The sequence below is a fragment of the Mastigoproctus giganteus genome, chromosome 2 (genome assembly GCF_048544385.1).
Source record: "Mastigoproctus giganteus isolate SK-2022 chromosome 2, ASM4854438v1, whole genome shotgun sequence".
NCBI lineage: Eukaryota > Metazoa > Arthropoda > Arachnida > Uropygi > Thelyphonidae > Mastigoproctus > Mastigoproctus giganteus.
The window spans coordinates 18,090,850-18,111,101 of NC_143576.1; the positions used below are offsets into that span (position 1 = coordinate 18,090,850).

At 37.4% G+C, this 20,252-nt stretch overlaps 1 protein-coding gene across 1 annotated transcript in view; it reads left to right on the forward strand.

Moving 5' to 3' along the window:
• Positions 1-20,252, forward strand: part of LOC150089192 (vascular endothelial growth factor receptor 1-like) — a 418,391-nt gene that overhangs the window by 75,841 nt on the left and 322,298 nt on the right. The window lies entirely within an intron of this gene.

A 20,252-nucleotide genomic window follows, 5' to 3' on the forward strand; every position in this document is an offset into this window, starting at 1 on the left:
CCTCCATATCAAGGGGTGATAAAACACCCAAAATGTTTACAACCACAAATATGATGAATCATCCCAAAAACATATACTGAATGTTCAGGAAGTAGCAGCACCATTGAACCTCCTGCTAAAGTGCAAACTACTTTAGAAGCAGTATTACCAAAGAAGAAGCTTTGTGATATTGATATCCACAAGTCCAAAGAGATCCATTATTTAATTGGAGAAATGATAGCTGTTGACCTTCAGCCATATTCTGTAACACATGACATTGGATTCCAAAGACCATTAAAAAAAATTTGCCCAAATTACAGTTTTCCAAATAGAAAATATTTCACTGATAAAATCATTTTCCAGATATATTTCAAAAGGTAAAAACAGAATTTCAAACATCCCTTGATAGAGCCACCAACATTTCTTTAACCACTGATATTTGGACAGCTACTACAAATAATTTGCCATTTCTGAGCATTACAGGCCACTGGCTTTCAAATGAGTTTAAACAACAAAGGGCTGTCCTAAGAATTCTTCCATTTTCAGGCTCTCATACAGGGATACGGATCAGTGAAGAGTTGAACAAAGTGCTGGAAGAATATAAGATCTCAAAAAGCATGATCTCATCCCATGCTTGTGCAGCACTCACAACTATGTTCATTGAATTGATTGAATCAAAAAAGAAATGTTTGACAAACATGTGAATAGAATTATTTATTGTATTTATTCAATTTTTTATCTCATGCACAGGAAAAATTACAAAAGCTTGCAATTTAAAAAATTTCAAAATCATAAAATTACAAAAAAAGAGAGGAGACAGGCATAACGTCAGTAAGTTTTACCTCTCAAGCATCGTTGCCAGAATCGATGTCTTCAGCTGATAAGTATGCTGCTGCAGAGGTTGAGGACTGTGGAGATTTAGAAGTGGTTAGCCGCTCAACTTTACGAAAGAACATATTAATGGATGACTGGACGGTGGCTTTTTTCTATTCATTGTAGATTTCTTTGTAGCAAGCAAGCATATCATTCACCCCTCTGTTAACTTTTAAGAATCGTTCACTGTCAGGATTCATCTTCTGAAACCTTGCCATTGCTGATGCAATTTCACTAAATGCCATTGCCATCTCTCTGGTGATGAAGTGTCTCAGCTCCTCATTTGGTTCATCTTGAGCTTCGTCAGCATTTTCTTCTTTCACTATCGCTGCCTGCAAATCAATAAGTTCTTCATTAGATAATTCCTTCTCTTCTTCCTCTATTAACTCCTCCACGTCTTTGGCAACAACCTCCAACTGAAGTAGCTCTGCAACCTTTACAATCTTATCTATAACCTCTTCATCTAGATGCGTAGGATATCCAGGAGCATTATCTAATAGAAGCAAAATGTTGAAAGGAATGTTGTTGTCTTTACAATATTTTTCAAACTCGGGAATGAAGCAGCGTTTAAACCAATCCTCAACCAGGTGGGCAGGAGCAGCAGTGCGTAGCACATGCTTCTTGATTGGACCGGGGGTTTGAGCCCGTGACCACCAAATATGGAGGATGCGGAAAGGTCAGGGAATGACCACTGCATATCCCCGGAGCAATATGGCTTTAGTTGCTAATGCTCCTAAAAACCAAATAACAAACAAACCAATCCTCAAAGAGAGAGATATTGTTATCCATGCTGTCTGGTTCGATTGGAAATGCACAGGTAGAGTGGCTTTATTGATGCCCTTTAATGCACAAGGATTTCCAGTGGTACACAAGCAGTGGTTTTAATCTATAATCTCATGCTGCATAATCCCCGAGCAAGGGCGTGGCCCTATCTTTTGAAGCCTTGAAACCTGGCATTGGCTTTTCCTCTTTAGCAATGTATGTTCGATCCAGCATTTTTTTTCAATACAGAGCAGTCTTGTCAACATTTAAAAATTTGCTGTGTTGAATAGCCGCCTTCATCAATATAACTTTTTCCAACATATCACAAAATTTCTCTGCAGCTGCAGAATTGGCACTGGTGACTTCACCATATACTTTAATGTTTTGGAAACCACAGCAATGCTTGAACCTATTAAACCATCCATTACTTGCCACGAACTTGGCTTGGGGTTCACCGTACTTATCCTTAATATCTTCATAAATACTTCTTGCTTTTGCTTGAATGGCCAATGGACTCAGGGTCACTTGCTTCTGAATCTTATTTTCCATCCATATTATTAATAGCTGTTCCATATTTGATATAGCACCTGAACACTGTTTTGTGATCACTATTGATCTTAAATGCATTGATCCTTTGACATGTTCTTTTATACACGCACTGTCCCATAAAATAGTATTCACTGTTGAAGCAGTGAGACCTAATTCCGTGCAATAGATGACAAATTTTGTCCTGCTTTGTACTTCTTAATTAATCATCTTCATTTCTAAATGAATCTTGTTTCTTTTCTTAGCACTGCCAGCACTTGCACTCGTATTTTACGTGGTCTCTTTCCCTTCATCAGTGTAATACGTAAATAGGAATGAAGAGAAGTTTCTGAAAATTTGTTTTTTATATGATTGAAGATTTCAGTGAAGGGGAACTCATTTAACCATAATAACATAAAAACTCACAGAATTCCAGTTACCTGTGTTATTGCAAATGCAATAAGATTGAGTTTACTACCTGTTTATAATAGATTGTGCTAACTGAAAAGCCAAATAAACTGGAAAGTAAAAATTGTTTTTATTGTTTTTTTGTCGTGACCTCCAGAAATGTGCTTTAGAAAAATGTCACAAAGGCAATCCAAAATTGATTCTTATAACGGAACATATGATAACGATGAAAGTGTAGTGCAATTTCCATTATAAATGACCTTTTGGAGAGATAAATAGCTTAGTAATATAGCGAAACTTTCAAGGACTTGGAACGAATTACAAAAAAAAACAAAAAACAAAGCAATGTTATTGGGTTCACATTATGATATTTTGACAATACGTCCATTTATCCCTACAAATGCAAAATACATTTCCATATTTTTTTCAGTTTGCATTGGCTGGCAAAAACTTATGTAAAGTCGAATTTGCGTAAGTCGAGTATTATGTAAGTCGGGGAGTTCCTGATTTAAATTTGCCATTACTGCCTAGAAATAATAGTCCATTTCTGTGGTGGAAAAACATGCAAGTAAACTACCTCTTCTGATTAAACTGACTTTGAAATATTTAAGTGCATCCAGCTTCATCAGTTGAAGGTGAAAGAATATTTAGTACTGGTAGTAATTTGTATGAACCTGCAAGAAATAGGTTATGTCCTGCAAATGGGGAAACTCTGATATTTTTGAATTATAAGAGTATTCAACTTTAATTACTCTGCATAAAAGTACTTTTAATTTGTTTTTTTCTTTTATACTGTGTTAAAAAAGATGATAAATTTGATTAAATACCTGTTAAGTTGCATTTTTTTATCGTATTCTCTGTATTAATAAAAAATAACAGCAGCCAAACTCCGAAAATGTGTACTTAATCCATTTCAGTTTATCAAAGCTATCTGATGAATCTCTTGGTAGTGATTAACTGACTTATATTTTGTAGGAAATGGCCGATTAATAAAACCGATTACCAGTTATGTACTGATTATTCGGTGCATTCTTAATTTGAACAGCTGACTTTGTTCACTTTGCTCTCTCTGAGCACTGTTAGTGTGAGCAGCATAGTTGGCTCAATCATTATAGGGATGAAATAGTTGACCACACCTGCAATTAACATAATTGTTCTTGGCTCAGAGCCATCTATATTTTACATTAGGTCCCAGTGTAAATCCTGTGTCCTATATGCATTCCATTATAGAGTGCATTATGTTACACAATGATGACTGTTGACACAGCAACTATATGGCATTGATTTCCCATTTTGTCCTTAGAGCACAATTGACTTCTTTTCTTTTTCCTTCCTTCTTTGTCCTCCTCCTCCCCTTCTTCCTTTTCTAGTGTCGAGTGCAGTATGCCACTCCACCGTTGCTGTCACATGGTATGAATTTCTGCCTTCTAATGTCACTTGGGAACTGCCTTTGGTGAGTTACAAAGGGACACACAGTTCTGTAAGCTTTTATTTTTTGTGTACATTTATGGCTTTTAATTTTATTTTATCTTTGTATTCTAATTTATATTTAAAAATAACTAAATGCACAAGGCATAATACGTTAAGAGTAAGAGTTTAATATCTATATAATATCGGTGTAGATACACCATATATAACCCTTAAGAAACTACGATGGTAGTGTGGAAGGCATCGTTTGCTCTGTATCTCATATTGTGCTCTTCCTTCACAACGAGTTGCCATGGTATTTCACTACCTCAAATAAGTAACGCTTCACTGATAGAGAAGACTATCGTTACTTATTCTCAGTGAGTACTACCTCCCAGACGGTACCATTTCAAATCTATTGGCCTATCATCGGTGGGTGGGCAGGTACCCTGTGCAATTGAAGTAGAGCAATACCATGGCAACTCATTGTGACTCACATCTGGTGAGTATGGGCTTGGCAAACCCAGGGTCCTGAGCTGGATATCATCATTCTTCTCTTTCTTGGTGATTCCTTTGTACTTCTCTCTCTCTCTCCTTTCTTTCTCAGGGGGTAACTCGGGATTTTTTTTTTTTTTTTTTTTTTTTTTTTGGCTGGTGCAGCATAAGCCTCAGGCTTCCTTGTACCATATGGCTAATAATAATAATAATAATAATAATAAAATAAGAACACAATATGAGATACAGAGCAAACAGTGCCTCCCACACTACCATCGTAGTTTCTTAAGAGTTATCTATGGTGTATCTACACACCAATATTATATAGATATTAAACTCTTACTCTTAACGTATTATGCCTTGTGCATTAAGTTATTTTTAAATATTATCATATGAACCTATTGGCATCTCTCATATTGTGTGATTATCTTCATAAATGGGTTGTCATGTCTGCAATACCAGGGTACCTGGCTACCCACCAAAGAGAAGCCAACAAACTTTGAAACAGTGCCGTCTGGGGGACTCGATGGCCATTGAGTCTCTGAGAATAGGTAACTGTTCCTTTCTTTCTTCCTACTATCACCTTCCTACATCTTTATTGCTTTCCTAAGTCTAATAGGGATAGTATGAGGATAACCGAGATCTTTATCCCATACCATATTTCAAATGGTCACCAGGGGAGCCTTGATATTCACGGAGTTTCTGAGAATAGGTAACAACAATCTTCTCTACTAGGGAAGCGTTGCCTATTCGAGGAATTTATGAGCTTTTGAGTAGTGTGAGTTGGAGTAACTGTCCCTTTCTTCCTTCGATGGCATTTCTTCCTCTCCTACTATCACCTTCCTACATCTTTTTTGCTTTCCTAAGTTAATAGGGATGGTATGAGTATAACAGAGATCTTTATCCTATACCATATTTCAAATGGTGCTGTCTGGGTGGTGGTACTCACTGAGAATAAGTAACAGTAGTCTTCTCTATCAGTGAAGCGTTACTTATTCGAGGTAGTGCAATACCATGGCAACTGGTTGTGAAGGAAGAGCACAATATGAGATACAGATGCCTCCCACACTACCATCGTAGTTTCTTAAGAATTATCTGTGGTGTATCTACACCCGATATTATATAAATATCTAATTTATATGTATTTTTAGCACATTTGTTTATGTTTTTATTAGTGAATAATTTTTATTTTTATTTCACTCTATTTCATTGCTGCTGTTGAAGCCAGTTTTATTCTGTTTAGTCAATGTGATTAGAACCATAGTACACAAGGAATCATAGTACATACAGTAATTACATAATTTTATTATGTACTATGGTTCCTGGTGTTCAAGGCCTTTTGGTAAAAATAAATTTCTTTCAATGCTCTGTGGCCATTGAAAGAAATAAATTTCTTTCAATGGTCACGATAGCTACAGGAATTTAGTATTAGTATAGGCCATATATGCAAGGAAGCCTGAGGCTTTTGCTGCACCAGCCAAAATAATAAATAAATAATAAAATAAAACAAACCATTTATTTTATTCCCCTCTCCCTTAGGTACCCATCCAACTGGCCTTTGAATCTCACCAAGTTGTCCGCCTCAGAACTTGTTCCAGTAATTAACAACTTGCTAGCCAAAAGAAAACTTCCTGCAGTAAATTCTAAGCTTTCCCTCATAATTTAAAATTAGGTCCCCTGCTTCCTTCTGGAATCAATTATAACAGTGAAAACTTTGCTCTCAATCTTTTACTTTTTCTCCTCAAATGGGCATGCATTTTTTTTGGCGAAGGTAAAGAAAGCCAACACGAGAACCACAGTCAGATAACTTACGTGGAAAATTAATTTCCCAATACCGCACTCTAGCGCTGCTCGCTCGGTAAACAGACGGTAGGTGTTATTGGTGTGGAGCAGAAGTTGAGAACGATATATTGATTGACAGGTAGGCGTGGCAAATGATGTGCTGATTGGTGCGTGAACACAACAGACGATAACATCGGTTTAGTATCACTTGTCCTAATCTCAGAATCACTAATGGTCACTTGCCTCAATGGTAACTTGCCCTAATGAATGTTTTCCATAATGGTGAAAAAAAAGCTTGAACCCTCCCAAAGTGGAAGAGGATAACCTGACCTTTTTTCTTTAGAATCATGGGTGGACTAGCACATAAATTGTTTATTAACAAAATATTAATTTTTTATTACCGTATTTTTAAAGACATTTGCACAGATACACACATATCTTAATGTCAATCAACACTTCAGTAGCTAAATTCACAATATATATATAAAGAATCTTTCTTTCTTTTCCTATTATTTCCTAACGTAACCTTTAAGGTTAGGTCATGAAATATAAGGAAACCTTTTCTGTTATTTCCTAACCTACTATTTAAGGTCAGTTTATGAAACAAAACGAAAAATAAAGAAACCTTTTTTTTTTTGTAACCAAACCTAAATCAGTAATATAGTAAAAAGGCTCATGAACTCCAAAAATCTGTTTTTAATAATGAGAAAAAAACAAAATGAAAAACATATACATGAACAGAATGGAACTTTTTCAGAAAAAAAAAATATATGAATACAAATCATATAGTTGTACCTCAAGAGCTATTCGCAATTTGAGTAATAATATATTCTGAAAAGTATCTTATGATTTTTCCCATAAATTTGACATCACATATATTCATTCATGTGACCCGTCAACATATCTTTACAGCTGCCATTTAGTCTTTTAGCCACACTTTTTTAGTCTCTTCCATTGGGCTTTGATTTTATTTGTATGTGGATCTACAAAATGTTTCTTGTGCTTCACCGTTAAATGTTTGTAATTCTTTTTTTCTAAGGCTGTAATACACCTATATCTATGCCATTCATCTGTTATGATGGTAGTATTTTTCTTCACTACTTTTCTAATAATGCGTAAGAGTTTTTGCTTTCCGATTTTTTATGAATTTCATGAAGACAAATTTTGATCCTCTTTCGAATACTCCAAACACCTATTTCTTCTTAGTAGTTAAATTTTGTCCTCTGTGATGTTTTGGTTTTACCAATACAGTTTCATCTGCTTCTACAGATGAAACTGTATTGGTAAAATACAGTTTCATCTTAGGGCTGGTCATGGGGTTTTGTCAATGATATATAGGAATTTTGCTAGCAGGGAAAAGGAGGTGATTGTCCCTCTGTATAAGGCAATGGTCAGGCCATGCCTTGAGTACTGCGTACAGGTCTGGAGGCCTCATTTTAGGAAGGATGTAGATTTTCTTGAGCGTGTACAGAGAAGGGCAACAAGATTGGTGAGGGGAATGAAGGGATCCTCTTACCAAGAGAGGCTTAAGTTCTGCAGATTGCAGCAGCTGGAGACTAGGCACTTGTGAGGTGATCTGATTTACACTGAATTGTGATGGGGTTCTTCCGCATTCTCAGATTACAAATCCGAGGGACCATATTAGCAGTGCAATGTATGTATATCACAAGAAATGGCTGTTCGCTGGATTATAGTTGTGCCGCCTAGTGGTAAAATTTGCATTTAATTTGCCAAATTGCTTGCTACTTAGAAAGTATAATAAATTGCTTGCCAAAATTAACAAGGCCAGTGTTCATAGTTATATTTTTAAATCCTATATTATTATTATATTCTTTATATTTATTATTATTATAGAATTTTCCATCAACCCCTTGGCATATTATCAACCCTTCTTTCAAGATAATTAATCCTCAGGGTGTCAGTATCAACACCGTTGGGAATCCCTGATTTATAGTAATGGATTCAGGCCAGTTACAGAGACAACTGGTGCTCTGGTCGCAGAAGAGAACAGTCATTGGTTTTTTGGCTGCTGTAAAGGGATAAATATTTTTAATTTTTACCGTATTCTTCATTAATTAACATACTACGTTGTGTTTTACAGAGATATTAAATAGGTTTGGTAGCGTTTGTTAGCTTCTTATTTTGAATTTAGAGATTTTTGGAAGTTATGACTCCCGGTGTTGGTGCCAATATTGTTGAACTATCTCGAAGAGATAGTTCAACATAGCCGCCATATTGTAGTTGATAAGAAATAGTGTAACGTATATATATCTCGAACTGATAGCATAAGGTATAACATAAAACTAGATAGCATAATATGAAGCACTGTATTAGGAATCTGCTAGCTTATTCTAGTATTATCAATTAATCAAAAATACAGTAATACCCCGAAGTTACGCGATAGGTGGGTCCGACGAAAATCGCGTAAGTCGAATTCGCGTAAGTCGGGGTACAACTTTGCATATAAATACATATAAATTTTACTGAATTGGGACCAAGGACTAACAAAAACACTAGTTTAGAAGAAAAATATTAATAAAATTGCAGTTCTTTATACATATTAATACAAAATATGTATTAAAAAAACAAATGACTTACGTTAAAAAGTTATTTCGATGTCAATGGCTTCATAAAATCTAACAAATTCGTCTGATGACATAGCGCCTTCTTTTTTTCACGCAGAATTTCTTCGTAGCAAGCTAATAATTTTTTTCTTCCTTGCTTTGTAGCTATAACGCGTTCTTCGTTGGAGTCTATGTTTTTTAAAATTTTTAAGCCCTTTACAATTGAGCCCTTTTCAATTTTCAAACTGTCAAGTTTGCAATTGTCATGTGCTTTTCGCAGTTGCTTCATTTAGGCCTGTAGCACGTGCAATATCACATGGTCTTTCATTTCGCTCAAAGCGTTTCACAATTTCATATTTTTTCTCTATCGACAGAGGTGGACTGGCCATAAGCCTTACCGGGGAAACCCCGGTGGGCCAGTGTGATTTTGGCCATAAACATAGTATGAGGCCACTATAAATTTTCCCGGGTAAGAATTTTTGACCCAGTCCGCCTCTGTTTATCGATAATTGCTTTTCTTTTTCTCTCTTTCTCTGAATCTGCAGTGTCTTCACCAGGACGCTTCCTTTTCACACCTTTTAATTAAGTATTTTACTCATTTTTAGGGAATAAAGCACAATTACAAAACGAGGAGGCACGCTTGATACGCATAAACAAAGCTGCGCGCATGTAGCAACTGAATAAACAACACCATAAAGGCAGAGATACATTATTAACACCTCACATTTCTAGGGGTTACTACCATAAAACAATAAAAATCCAGTTGCGTTTCTGCTAGTGAAATCTGTTATAAACTGGTAGTAAACTCGATCTAATTGCATACTGATAGCTGGAATTGTGTTGGTTTTTACGTTATTATGGTGAAATGTGTTTCCCCTTCACTGATATAAAAAACATAAAAGCAGCAAAGTTGAATTTTGTTCATCTTTCGCTCTCATTCTCCGCCGTCGCACCGTATATCGATAACATATGAAAAACGACCTTGAAGATAGTGGGCGGCAGCGTTGCCAAACGAAAAAATCAAGAACCGCGTAACTCCGAGTTCGCGTAAGTCGGGGTAGCGTAAGTCGGGGTATTACTGTATTATTAATCTTATTAAATTTCATTGTTAATTAAGTTGTATTTAAATGGAAATCATGACCTAGACTAGAACTGCGAAACAAAGATCAGAGACTAGTGAGAGTACTCTGACTCGGGGGAGAAACGAAGGGGGCAATTCTCCAACACATCACAGTCCCAAAAAAACTGTGAAATGTGAAATGTTTGCCGACCTTTCTAAAGCAGGACATGTTCTAGCCAAGGAGGATGTCTTTGAGTGTGCTAGGTGTCTAGAGTGTCAAGAAATTAGGTGCCAACTGCATTCTGATGGACGTCTATGAGAGCTTCAGGTGTAGGGTAAATGCTCTCAAAGAAATTAATATGAAGGGTCCATCAAGCTCTCAGCTGCCCAGTTCAACAGCAGAGCTCACTCCTGTGCATCAGGCAACACAGAGGCAATCTCCAAGGCAGAATGCGTTGGTCCCACAGGTTCTAGTTATTGTTGGTGACTCTATTGTCAGGGAGATGGGGAATATTCTATGCAAGAAGGACAGGTGGAACAGGACCAGGGTATGTCTGCCAGGGGGGGCAAAAGATCATGATGTTGTAGAGAAGATATCATCTTTTAAGGGCACAAAAGGTGATATTGCTGTACACGGAACTAATGACATTAAGAGTAAAAGATCTGCAGATTTACTCAACAAGTATAGGTCAATGTTGAAAAAAATCATGAGTTAAGGTTGAATGTGAAAGCATCTGCAATTCTGCCCAGACATGATAGGAGAGAGTATAAGATGAGAACTTTGTTGATCAATTCGGCCCTGAAAGGATTGTGCAAGGCTCAAGGGGTAGAATTTTTTTCACCCTGGTCTGTGCTTGTTGACAGGAGAGATTGCTTCTACAGCGATGGGGTACACTTAAAAGAAAAGGGTGCAAGAATATTTGCTGATGCTATTGAGGCAGCGTTAGATGGGTCGGAAAACTGCTAGCGTGGAGGGATACACAGACTAAAAGGTTAAGAGTGGTCGCAGGCAGAGGCAGAAGTGATTCTTACACTGCTTCTATTAGAATGAGCAGCAGTCTGGAAAGCAAGGCAACGGAAATTTCCAGAATTGCTGGGAGTTATAGTGGAACAAGTAAATACATGGACTGTGTTAGGGTAACCAAGAGTACAAACATTTGCATGTATACTTGCATGTATACTAATGCTAGAAGTATAGTTAATAAACTTGATGATATTGAAGTCAAGACATCAAAAGAAGATATTGTTGGGATATCAGTGACGTGGTGTCACACAGGTATAAGCAGTGCACAATTGGAATTTGGGGAGTACAATGCGTACAGGAAGGATAGACAGGACGGGAGGAGGGGTTATGCTGTTAGTTAAGAAACACATAAAATCTAAGGAAGTGCATCCAACTGATTTTGGTGGACAATGCAGTGTTGGATCTGTTTGGTGTGAAATAAGCACTGGGAAAGGAAAAATGAGAGTAGTTGTGTGTTATAGGCCTAATGAATTTGATGAGTATAATGAGCAATTGTGCAGAGAAATACAGTGGACCAGTAAATCAGAATGTCTTATAATGGGGGATTTTAACTTACCAGATATCGACTGGAACTTGTGGCTTGGTCACTTGCACACTAGCAAGACTTTTGTGGATTTATTGAATGACTGTTTTCTACAGCAACATGTTCGAGAGGCAACCAGAGGAAGTAATACTCTTGATATGATTAACAGCAGTGATTATTCATGCATGAAGAATTTGCAGATAAAGGAACCACTGGGTGACAGTGATCACAATTTGTATTGTTGTGGGAATTACTTAAAGATGTAACTACCATCAAGGCTAAAGGGAAGGACTTTTGCTTTCATAAAGGTGACTACAGAGGTCTCAGACAATTTTTAAATTTTGTACAGTGGGATCAACTTTAGCTTTAGCATTAATAGAGGCATTTGATGCAAGAAAGAAAGCTTATGCAGTATCAGCCAAAAAAAAAATAAAATAAATAAAAAATAACCACTTCTGCTTCACCCCTCTGTTCGTTCGAATACTTGTCCAGCTGAGCCTTAAACTTATTTAGGCTATCAACTTCCACGACAAGGGATGGAAGTCTTTTCCACCAACCAACCACCCGCTGGCTAAAGGCAAATTTCCCCACATCTTTCCTCAGTTTGAATTTATGCCCTCTCAGGTGATTATTCTGAGCAAGAGGAAGAATCCTATCAGCATTGAACATGCTCAAACCATTCAAGGCTTTATACACCTCTATCAGATCACCTCGCTGGTGCCTAGTCTCCAGACACTGTAATTTGCAAAACTTAAGCCTTTCTTCGTAAGAGCACCCCTTTGTTCCATTCACTAATCTTGTTGCTCACTCTGTACTAGTTCCAGGCCTGTATACAGTACTCTAGGTGTGGCCTGACCATTGCCTTATACAAGGGAATAATCACCTCCTTATCCCTGCTAGAAAAATTCCTATATATCATTGACAATACACCATGAGCTACTCTTGCAGACCGTCTGCACTGCTCAGAAAACTTCATATCTGCCTGCATAACCACCCCCAGGTCCCTTTCATTCTCTACCACTGTCAGTGTAGTACCACAGAGTTGATACGTTGCTCTGAGGTTGCTGTTTCCCATATGTAGTACTTTACATTTGTCAATGTTAAACTTCATTTACCACCTCTCAGCCCATCTGCTCAACCTTTCCAGAACCTGTTGCAGCAGCATAGTGTCAGTAGTGTCCTTGACAACCCTGCCAACCTTCGTATCATCTGCAAACTTGGACATTCAGCTTGATATACCATTATCAATATCATTTATAAATACAGAAAACAATAATGGACCCAATACTGAACCCTGAGGGACTTCACTAATAACATTAGTCCACGATGAGCAGTGTCCATTGATTACCACTCTCTGTCTTCTCCCCCTCAACCACCCCTTTATCAATAGCAGCAATTTGCCTCCAGTGCCACACTGCTCCAATTTGTGCAGCAGTCTTCCATGTGCAACAGTATCAAAAGCCTTTCTAAGATCCAAGTATATAATATCAAAGTTATTCCCTGCATCCAGTTCTTTAGTGACTGCATCATAGTATCCAATCAAATTGGTCAGGCAAGACTTTCCCTTAACAAAACCATGCTGTGTCCGAGCTATAACTGAAGTTTTGTCTAGATGACCCTGCAGTGCTTCTTTCACAAGTGCCTCCATTAATTTTCCTGGAACAGAAGTTAAACTCACAGGTCTATAATTACTTGTGTCAGCCTTTGATCATCCTTTGTGAATTGGGGTCACATTTGCACATCTCCAGGCCATGGATACCTCCCCTGAGTCCAAGGAAGCTCTCATAATTATGGCTAAGGGTTTGCTTACTTCCTTTGCTGCCTCTTTTAATATAACTGGATAGATTCTATCCACCCCAGTTGCCTTTCTTGTGTTTACCTTCAACAATTTCTCCTCCACTTTCCTCTCAGTTATTACAAGATTCTCTAGCTTACTGCCAGAGTTGAATACACCTCTGGCATTCCCCTCGCTGAATAACTCCTCATGTGTGAATGTCAATGCAAAATATTCATTTAGTTTGTTAGCTACCTGAGCAGGATCATCATCAGTTGACCCATCGATATCAAGTGGACCAATCTGATTCATCTCCTTCTTTCTAGAGTTTACATAAGTAAAGAACTCTTTGCTGTTTTTCTTTGCATCCCTTGCCAAAGATTTCTCGTAATCTGCCTTCGCCTGCCTAACCTCCTTTGTAACTTGGTTACAGATCAACTTGTATCTATCATAGGTTTCTGTGTCACGTGTTAATTTGTATGTATCCCATGCATTTTTCTTCTCTGCCGTATGTCTCATTAATTCATCTGACATCCATTTAGGCCTAAACCTTGAACAATATTTCTTAGTTGGTATGTAAAGCCTAGTAGCTTCCAAGATAAGTTCTTTGAATGCTTCCCATTTTGGATTTGCTGTTGGTAACATCATCAGTTGGTCACACTGTATAGAATTTAAATACTGTCTCAGTCCATCGTAGTCGCCTTTACGAAAGCAATAACCCTTCCCTTTACCCCTAATGGTAGTTACCTCTTTGAGTAAATCCCACTTCAGCACACTGTGATCACTGCCACTTAGTGGTTCATTTATCTGCAGATTCTTAATGCATGAAGAATCAGTACTGATAATCAGATCAAAAGTATTACTCCCTCTATTTGCCTCCCGAACATGCTGATGTAGAAAACAATCATCCAATAAATCCACAAAAGCCTTGCTAGTGTGTGAGTGATCAACCCACAAATTCCAGTCAATATCTGAAAAATTAAAATCCCCCATTATAAGACTCTCTGATTTACTGGCCCACTCTATTTCCCTGTACAGTTTCTTATTATACTCATCAGAGTCATTAGGCCTATTGCACACTCCTACTCTCAATTTTGATCTCCCAATGCTTATGTCACACCAAACTGACTCGACACTGCACTGTCCAGCGATGTCGACTGGCTTCACTTCCTTGGATTTTATGTATTTCTTAACTAATAGCATAACCCCTCCTCCCTTCCTATCCTGTCTATCCTTTCTGTAGACATTGTACTCCCCAAATTCCAGTTCTGCATTCCTTATATCTGTGTGACACCATGTCTCTGAAATCCCAACAATATCTGCCTTTTTTATGTTTTGAGCAATACCTCAAATTCATCAAATTTATTTACTAAACTCCTAGCATTGGTGTACACGCAAGTATACATGCACCTGTTCTTTTTCTTAGCTACCCTAACACAACCCATGTGTTTACTTGTACCCCAATGATCTCCAGCATTCTCTGAAATATCTTGCATCTTATTTTCCAGGCTGCTGCTCATTCCAATAGAAGCAGTGCAAGAATCACTTTCATCTCTGCCAGTGGCTACTGTTAATCTATTAGTCCTTGTATACCCCCCAAGCCAGCAGTTTTCCGACAAACCTAATACTGCCTCGATAGCATCAGCAAACATTCCTGCACCCTTTCTATTTAAGTGTATCCCATCCCTGTAGAAGCAGTCTCTCCTGTTAACAAGTACAGACCAGACTGAAAAAAATTCTACCCCTTGAGCCTTGCAGAATCTTTCCAGGGCCAAATTTTTCGACAAGGCTCTCATCATATACTCCCTCCTATCGTGTCTGGGCAGAATTGCAGACAATTTAAAATTCAACTCTAATTCACGTCTTTTTTTTTCAACAGTGACCTGTACTTGTTAAGTAATTCCGCCGGTCTCCTACTCTTAATATCATTAGTGCCAACGTGTACAACTATATAACCTTTTGTGCCCTTAAAAGATGATATCCGCTTTACAACGTCATCAACCTTTGCCCCTAGCAGACATATCCTGGTCCTGTTCCACCTCTCCTTTTAACAAAACATGTTTCCTGTTTCCCTGACAATAGAGTCACCAACAACTACTAGTTCCTTTGGGACCAATGCATTCTGCCTTGGGGGCTGCCGCTGTGTTGTGTTATGACCAAGTGCAAGCTCTGGCATTGGTGTGGGCAGCTGAGAGCTTGATGGGCTCCTCACTTTTAATCCTTCGAAGGCATCCACCCTGTCCTTCAAGCTCTCATATAGGCCCATAACAACGCTGAATTGTCGCCTGATTTCCTTACACTCCTTGCATCGCACACACACAAAGACATCCCCCATGGCAGTATCATGTCCCGTACCCGACTGCTCCACAAATATCAAGCAAGTAGTGCATTTTAAAAGGCTGTGATTCAGAGGGCAACTGCCCCCCTCAGTTCTCCCCTGAGCCACAGCACTCCCATTAGCTTGAGCCTTTTGCTTTGCTGCTCTGGTCTGAGTCATGATTTCGATTTAATTTCAATAAAATTTCAATTTCAGTACAAAATTAAAACCCTAAACTTGTATCCCAACACAGTTATAACGCTATATTTATGTTTCAGTATTGAGTGTTATCTTCGAAATCCCTTTATATAACTTCCGTATCAAGTTAAGTATTAATTATTTATTTTTACTAATTATTTATGTTACGTAACCTAAGTCGTTATATGTATAGTTAAAAGTACAATTTAATTGACAATGAAGTTTAACAAGATTAATAGATTTTACTGATTAATTGACAATATTATGTACTATACTATACTATATTAAGCTTATGCTATCTAGTTCAAGAAATTTTGTATCACGTAACAATGGCGGCAATTTACAAACGGTAAACACATGGATTTGATACCCTTACCGATACTAAGTAATACCTACAAAATCTCTAAGTTACTTTAAACTAAGTATCGTAAATAGGAATATAAAGCTACTCTAGAAAATAAGTTAATATGCCAATTTAAGCTAATAAAACAGAAACTGATGATGTTACCAACATTGAATTCTAAATGGGAAGCCTTCAGGCACTTAATTTTGGAGGCTACTAGGCTTTTCATTCCAACTAAGAAATACTGTTCAAGGTTTAGGCCTAAATGGATGTAAGACGAATTAATGAGGCTCGTGGCAGAGAAGAAAAATATATGGGATGCATATTAAGTATCAGGTGACACAGAAGTCTATGGCAGGTATAAGCTAGTCTGTAATCAAGTCACAAAGGAGGTTAGGCAGGTGAAGGCAGATTACGAGAAATCTTTGGCAAAGGATGCAAAGAAAAACAGCAAGGAGTTCTTTACTTATGTAAACTCTAGAAGCAAAGGGATGAATCAGATTGGACCACTTAACATAGATTGGTTGACTATTTATGATCATGCTCAGGTAGCTTATAAACTGAATGAGTATTTTGCATCTACATTCACACAAGAGGAGTTATTCAATGAGGGGAGTGCAAGAATCACTTTCACCTCTGCCTGTGGCTACTGTTAATCTATTATTCTGTGAATCCCGCAAGCTAGCAGTTTTCTGACCCACCTAATACTGCCTTAATAGCATTGTCAAATATTCTTGTACCCTCTTTATTTAAGTGTATCCCATCCCTGTAGAAACAATCTTTCAGGGCTGAATTGATTGCAAGGCTCTCATCATATATACCGTCCTATCTTGTCTGGGCATAATTGCATACACTTTCAAATTTAACCCTAACTGCGACTTTTTTCAACATTGACCTGTATTTGTTAAGTAAGTCCGCATATCTCCTGCCTTTAATGTCATTAGTGGAAATGTGTAGAACAATATGACCCTTTGTGCCCTTTAAAGATTATATCTGCTCTACAATCTCATCAAATTTAGCCTCTGGCAGACATATCCCGATCCTATTCCACCTATCCTTTTTGCACAATATATTTCCCGTCTCCCTGACAGTAAAGTCACCGACAATAACTAACTTTTGTGGGATCAGTGCATTCTGCCCTGAAGATTGCTGCTGCGTTGCCTGATGCATATGAGTAAATTCTGCCAATAAGTTGGGCAGCTCAGAGCTTGATGGGCCCCCACTTTAATACCTTCGAGGGCATCTACTTGACCTTTCGAACTCTCATAGATGTCTATCAGAACGCTGTAGGTGCCTAATTTCTTGACACCCTCTGCACCTAGCACACACACACACACACACATACACACACACACACACACACACACACACACACACACACACACACACACACACACACACACACAAGGACCTCCTCCTTGGCTAGATCATGTCCTGTTCCAGAAAGGTCCGCAAAAATTTCACAAGTTGCACATTCTTTAGGTTGTGATGCTTGACAATCGCCTCCTTTGGTTCTCCCCTGAGCCACAGCAATCCTGCTACTTTGTGCACATTGCTCTGCTGCTCTAGTCTGGGGCATGATTTCCATTTAAATATGATTTTATTAATTAACAATGGAAATTAATAAGGTTAATAAATTTAATTGATTAATTTACTATATTATACTTGACTGTATAATACTATACTAAGCTAATGCAGTGATAAGTATTACGCTATCTAGTTTTACGTTATATCTTACACTATCACATTCTAAATATATGCTATCAAGTTATGCTATACCATAACGATCATAATGTTAAATTAGGTGTATCCTTAGCTAAATACATGAGAGATATATGCCCAAAAAGAATTAAAACCTTCAAACTACTTATTTATTACAATTAAAACCTGGTTACGTGCTACGATATTTGCAGCAAAACACCGATACAATACGGTATGAGTAGCGAGTTGTAATTTACAAAATTACCAGTTGAAAATTTTTAAAAATAAGCTAACAAACACTATTAAGCCTATTTAATCTATTTGTAAAACACAAATTAATAAAAAATGCAACAAAATTTCTAAGAAAACTTATCCGTTTGCAGAGCTCAAGAAGTTTACGTCTTCACACCTATAGTCTCGTTATTTTGTTCTGGCTTTGATGTTTTCATGCTGTCATCTATAATCAATACGTCGTAATCAGATTCACTACAGAATTATCATCAGATCCACGTTGACCAACCTTCTTGCAACAAACCAAATGATTCTGAAGTCCCTTAATTCTAAAAATCAAATTGACATAATTTACACAGACATCAGGTCTGCGTTCGATGCGGTCTCAATTTACTCGCTCCCGAATCTCCTTGAACAATTCTACCTCATCATTGGTAATCTATTAAATCTCTTTGCCAACTTTCTTTAAAGAAAGTGTCCTTGTAGCAAACTTCAGAAACAAATACTATTGTGCCACAAATACTATTGCTCATCCGGAATCCCCCGTGGTGGGACACTATAGGCTATAATGTTCTCTGTAATCCTCCAACTGTTCTTACTAACCCATAAGCATGCAATGTCTTATGTGGACGATGTTAAAATCATTGCCACCCCAGATTCGATTCAATCAGCTACCTGCACTCAAGAGCTGATCTGTAACACCCTCCAAGAATTCACCTTGTACCTCAAAATTTTCAACCACTCACTCAACCACTCAAAATCTAGTCACCTCCAAATTTTGCTTAAAAAGTGCATCTTTCTGATAATCGCCTTGTTGAATGTGCAAACAATTCCTATTGTATTGGACCATAAGGATCTGGGAATTTTCTATGGCTCCAGTTCAATTTCTCTACTCATCTAAACTACCTGTCCAAAAAACTCACAGGAGCCATCTGGCTGGCAAAAAAACCTTTGACATATCCATATTGCCCATATTATAATCCAATTCTTCTCCAAAATCATCAAGCCAAAAGTTCTTTATGCTTCCCATGTTTGGGCTGGCATGGCCAATGCAAATTTCAAAAAGATCGCTTCTCTTGAATACTGGTTTCTTAAATGGACTTTCTTTAAGTCCAGCTATGAACCTGTTTCTTCCCTGTCTTTCATGGTTGACTGCTTAAACTACTCTGATTTTCCACTCTCAGTCTGGTACAACAACCTATCTTTCTTTACAAAACTGTACAACTCTGACATTGATTGCCCAGAAATTTTGTAAGTCATAGCATGGAGAATTCCTAGGAAAGTGGCAAGATCCAAACCAACACTGGCCCCTCTACTAACCCGACTCTGTTTAATTGAAAAGCACCTTCCATTCAACACTCTTTTCTTTATTAATGAATTGAATTTAGACCCTTTCTTTATAGCTCAAAACAAAATGCTCCTGTCACAAGCAGCTAAACTTATACTAAGGATCTCAGCCAAACTAAAAATACTTATAATGTTAAATCTTTCCTCTCCTTTCATCCTGACTTTACAGTTTAGATATCTGTTTGATCACATACCTTCCATATATCAGGTTACACCGGTTTTTATCTATTCATGGACTGCATTTTTTTGCATTAGTGTGTACATCTTGAGAATTTAGTGCTAGCCAAGTCATGCCAGTTGTATGTACTGAATTTTTACTGTGTCAATAATTTTTGTCTTCCTATTAGTTGTGTCATATTCTAAATGTATATTCTTTTATCTTTTACTGTAAGTCCCTATAGCTTTTTCATTATTTGTCCCGGGGCAAACTCAGCATTGTCAGTATATTTCTATACAGTATAGATGGGACATCCCAAAACGGTCACACTGGCCCTTTCACTTTGTCCAGAATGCCTCTAGACAAACGTGCAACTACTGGCCTGTTTGTATCTGTTGCCTCTCTGTATTGTATAATTAGTTGAAAAACTATATCTATATAGTTATTAGTTGAAAAACAACTATATCTATAATTAGTTGAAAACACAGATAAGGGATGGCAGCATATACAAGGAAACACTTCAGGACAGTTCATACATTTAATAGACACATTTGTAGCAACCTTCAAAACATAGATCTATGTTTGTACTCCTACAACACTTGAAACCTAGATCCACATGCATACTATCCAGAGGGCACATGTTAAAAGCATAAATCTGTATGCATATTGCTGAAAAAGTTAAGGCAAAAGACCTCCTGAGAAAATATTAATATAAAGAAAGTTTTTACACTTAATTACTGATTTCAGAGATTTTATAATTATCCACATTTTTTTTATAATAT